Raw genomic sequence first — 8,822 nt, 5'->3', positions numbered from 1 at the left:
ACACCTTTTTCTCTGTTACACGTGTATCTCTGTCACACCTGTATCTCTGTCACACCTGTGTCTGTCACACCTGTATCTCTGTCAGACCCGTGTCTCTGTCGCACCTGTATCCCTGTCACCCCTGTATCTCTGTCACACCTGTATCTCTGTTACACCTGTGTCTCTGTCCCACCTGTATCTCTCTTACACCTATATCTCTGTCACACCTGTATCTCTGTCACACCTGTGTCTCTGTTACACCTGTATCTCTGTCACACCTGTGTCTCTGTCATACCTATATCTCTGTCACACCTGTGTCTCTGTTACACCTGTATCTCTGTCGCACCTGTGTCTCTGTCACACCTGTATCTCTGTCACACCTGTGTCTCTGTTACACCTGTATGTCTGTCACACCTGTGTCTCTGTCACACCTGTATATCTGTTCCACCTGTATGTCTGTCACACCTGTGTCTCTGTCATACCTGTATCTCTGTCACACCTGTTTCTCTGTTACACCTGTATCTCTGTCACACTTGTATCTCTGTCATACCTGTTTGTCTGTTACACCTGTATCTCTGTCGCACCTGTGTCTCTGTCACACCTGTATATCTGCTACACATGTATCTCTGTCACACCTGTGTCTCTGTCATACCTGTATCTCTGTCACACCTGTTTCTCTGTTACACCTGTATCTCTGTCGCACCTGTGTCTCTGTCACACCTGTATATCTGCTACACATGTATCTGTCACACCTGTGTCTCTGTCATACCTGTATCTCTGTCACACCTGTATCTTTGTCACACCTGTTTCTCTGTTACACCTGTATCTCTGTCACACATGTATCTCTGTCACACCTGTGTCTGTCACACCTGCATCTCTGTCAGACCCCTGTCTTTGTCGCACCTGTATCCCTGTCACACCTGTATCTCTGTGACACCTGTGTCTCTGTTCCACCTGTATCTCTCTTACACCTATATCTCTGTCACACCTGTATCTCTGTCACACCTGTGTCTCTGTTACACCTGTATCTCTGTCACACCTGTGTCTCTGTCATACCTATATCACTGTCACACCTGTGTCTCTGTTACACCTGTATCTCTGTCGCACCTGTGTCTCTGTCACACCTGTATCTCTGTCACACCTGTGTCTCTGTTACACCTTTATGTCTGTCACACCTGTGTCTCTGTCACACCTGTATATCTGTTCCACCTGTATGTCTGTCACACCTGTGTCTCTGTCATACCTGTATCTCTGTCACACCTGTTTCTCTGTTACACCTGTATCTCTGTCACACTTGTATCTCTGTCATACCTGTTTGTCTGTTACACCTGTATCTCTGTCGCACCTGTGTCTCTGTCACACCTGTATATCTGCTACACATGTATCTCTGTCACACCTGTGTCTCTGTCATACCTGTATCTCTGTCACACCTGTTTCTCTGTTACACCTGTATCTCTGTCGCACCTGTGTCTCTGTCACACCTGTATATCTGCTACACATGTATCTGTCACACCTGTGTCTCTGTCATACCTGTATCTCTGTCACACCTGTATCTTTGTCACACCTGTTTCTCTGTTACACCTGTATCTCTGTCACACATGTATCTCTGTCACACCTGTGTCTGTCACACCTGCATCTCTGTCAGACCCCTGTCTTTGTCGCACCTGTATCCCTGTCACACCTGTATCTCTGTGACACCTGTGTCTCTGTTCCACCTGTATCTCTCTTACACCTATATCTCTGTCACACCTGTATCTCTGTCACACCTGTGTCTCTGTTACACCTGTATCTCTGTCACACCTGTGTCTCTGTCATACCTATATCACTGTCACACCTGTGTCTCTGTTACACCTGTATCTCTGTCACACCTGTATCTCTGTCACACCTGCGTCTCTGTCACACCTGTGTTTCTGTCACACCTGTTTCTCTTTTACACCTGTATCTCTGTCACACCTGTATCTCGCTTCCACCTGTATCTCTGTCACACCTGTGTCTCTGTCACACCTGTGTCTCTGTCACACCTGAGTTTCTGTCACACATGTGTCTCTGTCACACCTGTGTCTCTTGCATACCTATATCTCTGTCACACCTGTTTCTCTGTTGCACCTGTATCTCTGTCGCACCTGTGTCTCTGTCACACCTGTATCTCTGTAACACCTGTGTCTCTGTCCCACCTGTATCTCTCTTACACCTATATCTCTGTCACACCTGTATCTCTGCCACACCTGTGTCTCTGTTACACCTGTATCTCTGTTACACCTGTGTTTCCGTCATACCTGTATCTCTGTCACACCTGTGTCTCTGTTACACCTGTATGTCTGTCGCACCTGTGTCTCTGTCACACCTGAATCTCTGTTACACCTGTATCTCTGTCACACCTGTGTCTCTGTCATACCTGTATAGCTGTCACACCTGTTTCTCTGTTAGACCTGTATCTCTGTCAAACCTATATCTCTGTCATAACTGTTTCTCTGTTACACCTGTATCTCTGTCATACCTGTATCTCTGTCACACCTGTATCTTTGTCACACCTGTTTCTCTGTTACACCTGTATCTCTGTCACACATGTATCTCTGTCTCACCTGTGTCTGTCACACCTGTATCTCTGTCAGACCCGTGTCTTTGTCGCACCTGTATCCCTGTCACACCTGTATCTCTGTGACACCTGTGTCTCTGTTACACCTGTATCTCTGTCACACCTGTATCTCGCTTCCACCTGTATCTCTGTCACACCTGTGTCTCTGTCACACCTGTGTCTCTGTCACACCTGAGTTTCTGTCACACATGTGTCTCTGTCACAGCTGTGTCTCTTGCATACCTATATCTCTGTCACACCTGTTTCTCTGTTGCACCTGTATCTCTGTCGCACCTGTGTCTCTGTCACACCTGTATCTCTGTAACACCTGTGTCTCTGTCCCACCTGTATCTCTCTTACACCTATATCTCTGTCACACCTGTATCTCTGTCACACCTGTGTCTCTGTTACACCTGTATCTCTGTTACACCTGTGTTTCTTTCATACCTGTATCTCTGTCACACCTGTGTCTCTGTTACACCTGTATGTCTGTCGCACCTGTGTCTCCGTCACACCTGAATCTCTGTTACACCTGTTTCTCTGTCACACCTGTGTCTCTGTCATACCTGTATAGCTGTCACACCTGTTTCTCTGTTAGACCTGTATCTCTGTCAAACCTATATCTCTGTCATACCTGTTTCTCTGTTACACCTGTATCTCTGTCATACCTGTATCTCTGTCACACCTGTATCTTTGTCACACCTGTTTCTCTGTTACACCTGTATCTCTGTCACACATGTATCTCTGTCACACCTGTGTCTGTCACACCTGTATCTCTGTCAGACCCGTGTCTTTGTCGCACCTGTATCCCTGTCACACCTGTATCTCTGTGACACCTGTGTCTCTGTTCCACCTGTATCTCTCTTACACCTATATCTCTGTCACACCTGTATCTCTGTCACACCTGTGTCTCTGTTACACCTGTATCTCTGTCACACCTGTGTCTCTGTCATACCTATATCTCTGTCACACCTGTGTCTCTGTTACACCTGTATCTCTGTCGCACCTGTGTCTCTGTCACACCTGTATCTCTGTCACACCTGTGTCTCTGTTACACCTGTATGTCTGTCGCACCTGCGTCTCTGTCACACCTGTATCTCTGTTACACCTGTATGTCTGTCACACCTGTGTCTCTATCATACCTGTATCTGTCACACCTGTTTCTCTGTTACACCTGTATCCCTGTGACACCTGTATCTCTGTCATACCTGTTTGTCTGTTACACCTGTATCTCTGTCGCACCTGTGTCTCTGTCATACCTGTATCTCTGTCACACCTGTTTCTCTGTTACACCTGTATCTCTGTCACACCTGTATCTCTATCGCACCTGTATCTCTGTCGCACCTGTATCTCTCTTACACCTGTATCTCTGTCACACCTGTGTCTCTGTCACACCTGTATCTCTGTCATACCTGTATCTGTCACACCTGTGTCTGTTACACCTGTATTTCTGTCACACCTGTGTCTCTGTCATACCTGTATCTCTGTCACACCTGTGTCTCTGTTACACCTGTAGCCCTGTCGCACCTGTGTCTCTGTCACACCTGTATCTCTGTTACACCTGTATCTCTGTCACACCTGTGTCTCTGTCACACCTGTATCTCTGTCACACCTGTATCTCTGTCATACCTGTTTCTCTGTTACACCTGTATCTCTGTCGCACCTGTGTCTCTGTCACACCTGTATCTCTGCTACACCTGCATGTCTGTCACACCTGTGTCTCTGTCATACCTGTATCTCTGTCACACCTGTTTCTCTGTTACACCTGTATCTCTGTCACACTTGTATCTCTGTCATACCTGGTTGTCTGTTACAGCTGTATCTCTGTCGCACCTGTGTCTCTGTCACACATGTATATCTGCTACACATGTATCTCTGTCACACCTGTGTCTCTGTCATACCTTATCTCTGTCACACCTTTTTCTCTGTTACACGTGTATCTCTGTCACACCTGTATCTCTGTCACACCTGTGTCTGTCACACCTGTATCTCTGTCAGACCCGTGTCTCTGTCGCACCTGTATCCCTGTCACACCTGTATCTCTGTCACACCTGTATCTCTGTTACACCTGTGTCTCTGTCCCACCTGTATCTCTCTTACACCTATATCTCTGTCACACCTGTATCTCTGTCACACCTGTGTCTCTGTTACACCTGTATCTCTGTTACACCTGTATCTCTGTCGCACCTGTGTCTCTGTCACACCTGTATCTCTGTCACACCTGTGTCTCTGTTACACCTGTATGTCTGTCGCACCTGCGTCTCTGTCACACCTGTATCTCTGTTACACCTGTATGTCTGTCACACCTGTGTCTCTATCATACCTGTATCTGTCACACCTGTTTCTCTGTTACACCTGTATCCCTGTGACACCTGTATCTCTGTCATACCTGTTTGTCTGTTACACCTGTATCTCTGTCGCACCTGTGTCTCTGTCATACCTGTATCTCTGTCACACCTGTTTCTCTGTTACACCTGTATCTCTGTCACACCTGTATCTCTATCGCACCTGTATCTCTGTCGCACCTGTATCTCTCTTACACCTGTATCTCTGTCACACCTGTGTCTCTGTCACACCTGTATCTCTGTCATACCTGTATCTCTGTCATACCTGTATCTGTCACACCTGTGTCTGTTACACCTGTATCTCTGTCACACCTGTGTCTCTGTCATACCTGTATCTCTGTCACACCTGTGTCTCTGTTACACCTGTAGCCCTGTCGCACCTGTGTCTCTGTCACACCTGTATCTCTGTTACACCTGTATCTCTGTCACACCTGTGTCTCTGTCACACCTGTATCTCTGTCACACCTGTATCTCTGTCATACCTGTTTCTCTGTTACACCTGTATCTCTGTCGCACCTGTGTCTCTGTCACACCTGTATCTCTGCTACACCTGCATGTCTGTCACACCTGTGTCTCTGTCATACCTGTATCTCTGTCAAACCTGTTTCTCTGTTACACCTGTATCTCTGTCACACTTGTATCTCTGTCATACCTGGTTGTCTGTTACAGCTGTATCTCTGTCGCACCTGTGTCTCTGTCACACATGTATATCTGCTACACATGTATCTCTGTCACACCTGTGTCTCTGTCATACCTTATCTCTGTCACACCTTTTTCTCTGTTACACGTGTATCTCTGTCACACCTGTATCTCTGTCACACCTGTGTCTGTCACACCTGTATCTCTGTCAGACCCGTGTCTCTGTCGCACCTGTATCCCTGTCACACCTGTGTCTGTCACACCTGTATCTCTGTCAGACCCGTGTCTCTGTCGCACCTGTATCCCTGTCACACCTGTATCTCTGTCACACCTGTATCTCTGTTACACCTGTGTCTCTGTCCCACCTGTATCTCTCTTACACCTATATCTCTGTCACACCTGTATCTCTGTCGCACCTGTGTCTCTGTTACACCTGTATCCCTGTCACACCTGTATCTCTGTCACACCTGTATCTCTGTTACACCTGTGTCTCTGTCCCACCTGTATCTCTCTTACACCTATATCTCTGTCACACCTGTATCTCTGTCACACCTGTGTCTCTGTTACACCTGTATCTCTGTCACACCTGTGTCTCTGTCATACCTATATCTCTGTCGCACCTGTGTCTCTGTCACACCTGTATCTCTGTCACACCTGTGTCTCTGTTACACCTGTATGTCTGTCACACCTGTGTCTCTGTCACACCTGTATATCTGTTCCACCTGTATGTCTGTCACACCTGTGTCTCTGTCATACCTGTATCTCTGTCACACCTGTTTCTCTGTTACACCTGTATCTCTGTCACACTTGTATCTCTGTCATACCTGTTTGTCTGTTACACCTGTATCTCTGTCGCACCTGTGTCTCTGTCACACCTGTATATCTGCTACACATGTATCTCTGTTACACCTGTGTCTCTGTCATACCTGTATCTCTGTCACACCTGTTTCTCTGTTACACCTGTATCTCTGTCGCACCTGTGTCTCTGTCACACCTGTATATCTGCTACACATGTATCTGTCACACCTGTGTCTCTGTCATACCTGTATCTCTGTCACACCTGTATCTTTGTCACACCTGTTTCTCTGTTACACCTGTATCTCTGTCACACATGTATCTTTGTCACACCTGTGTCTGTCACACCTGCATCTCTGTCAGACCCGTGTCTTTGTCGCACCTGTATCCCTGTCACACCTGTATCTCTGGGACACCTGTGTCTCTGTTCCACCTGTATCTCTCTTACACCTATATCTCTGTCACACCTGTATCTCTGTCACACCTGTGTCTCTGTTACACCTGTATCTCTGTCACACCTGTGTCTCTGTCATACCTATATCTCTGTCACACCTGTGTCTGTTACACCTGTATCTCTGTCACACCTGTGTCTCTGTCATACCTGTATCTCTGTCACACCTGTGTCTCTGTTACACCTGTAGCCCTGTCGCACCTGTGTCTCTGTCACACCTGTATCTCTGTTACACCTGTATCTCTGTCACACCTGTGTCTCTGTCACACCTGTATCTCTGTTACACCTGTATCTCTGTCGCACCTGTGTCTCTGTCACACCTGTATCTCTGCTACACCTGCATGTCTGTCACACCTGTGTCTCTGTCATACCTGTATCTCTGTCAAACCTGTTTCTCTGTTACACCTGTATCTCTGTCACACTTGTATCTCTGTCATACCTGGTTGTCTGTTACAGCTGTATCTCTGTCGCACCTGTGTCTCTGTCACACATGTATATCTGCTACACATGTATCTCTGTCACACCTGTGTCTCTGTCATACCTTATCTCTGTCACACCTTTTTCTCTGTTACACGTGTATCTCTGTCACACCTGTATCTCTGTCACACCTGTGTCTGTCACACCTGTATCTCTGTCAGACCCGTGTCTCTGTCGCACCTGTATCCCTGTCACACCTGTGTCTGTCACACCTGTATCTCTGTCAGACCCGTGTCTCTGTCGCACCTGTATCCCTGTCACACCTGTATCTCTGTCACACCTGTATCTCTGTTACACCTGTGTCTCTGTCCCACCTGTATCTCTCTTACACCTATATCTCTGTCACACCTGTATCTCTGTCACACCTGTGTCTCTGTTACACCTGTATCCCTGTCACACCTGTATCTCTGTCACACCTGTATCTCTGTTACACCTGTGTCTCTGTCCCACCTGTATCTCTCTTACACCTATATCTCTGTCACACCTGTATCTCTGTCACACCTGTGTCTCTGTTACACCTGTATCTCTGTCACACCTGTGTCTCTGTCATACCTATATCTCTGTCGCACCTGTGTCTCTGTCACACCTGTATCTCTGTCACACCTGTGTCTCTGTTACACCTGTATGTCTGTCACACCTGTGTCTCTGTCACACCTGTATATCTGTTCCACCTGTATGTCTGTCACACCTGTGTCTCTGTCATACCTGTATCTCTGTCACACCTGTTTCTCTGTTACACCTGTATCTCTGTCACACTTGTATCTCTGTCATACCTGTTTGTCTGTTACACCTGTATCTCTGTCGCACCTGTGTCTCTGTCACACCTGTATATCTGCTACACATGTATCTCTGTTACACCTGTGTCTCTGTCATACCTGTATCTCTGTCACACCTGTTTCTCTGTTACACCTGTATCTCTGTCGCACCTGTGTCTCTGTCACACCTGTATATCTGCTACACATGTATCTGTCACACCTGTGTCTCTGTCATACCTGTATCTCTGTCACACCTGTATCTTTGTCACACCTGTTTCTCTGTTACACCTGTATCTCTGTCACACATGTATCTTTGTCACACCTGTGTCTGTCACACCTGCATCTCTGTCAGACCCGTGTCTTTGTCGCACCTGTATCCCTGTCACACCTGTATCTCTGGGACACCTGTGTCTCTGTTCCACCTGTATCTCTCTTACACCTATATCTCTGTCACACCTGTATCTCTGTCACACCTGTGTCTCTGTTACACCTGTATCTCTGTCACACCTGTGTCTCTGTCATACCTATATCTCTGTCACACCTGTGTCTCTGTTACACCTGTATCTCTGTCGCACCTGTGTCTCTGTCACACCTGTATCTCTGTCACACGTGTGTCTCTGTTACACCTGTATGTCTGTCACACCTGTCTCTATCATACCTGTATCTGTCACACCTGTTTCTCTGTTACACCTGTATCCCTGTGACACCTGTATCTCTGTCATACCTGTTTGTCTGTTACACCTGTATCTCTGTCGCACCTGTGTCTCTGTTACACCTGTATATCTGCTACACATGTATCTCTGTCA

This window comes from Petromyzon marinus, chromosome 15 (genome assembly GCF_048934315.1).
Source record: "Petromyzon marinus isolate PM22_M1 ecotype Great Lakes invasive population chromosome 15, UKy_Petmar_22M1.pri1.0, whole genome shotgun sequence".
Lineage (NCBI taxonomy): Eukaryota > Metazoa > Chordata > Hyperoartia > Petromyzontiformes > Petromyzontidae > Petromyzon > Petromyzon marinus.
Note: the sequence above shows the minus strand (reverse complement) of the source record.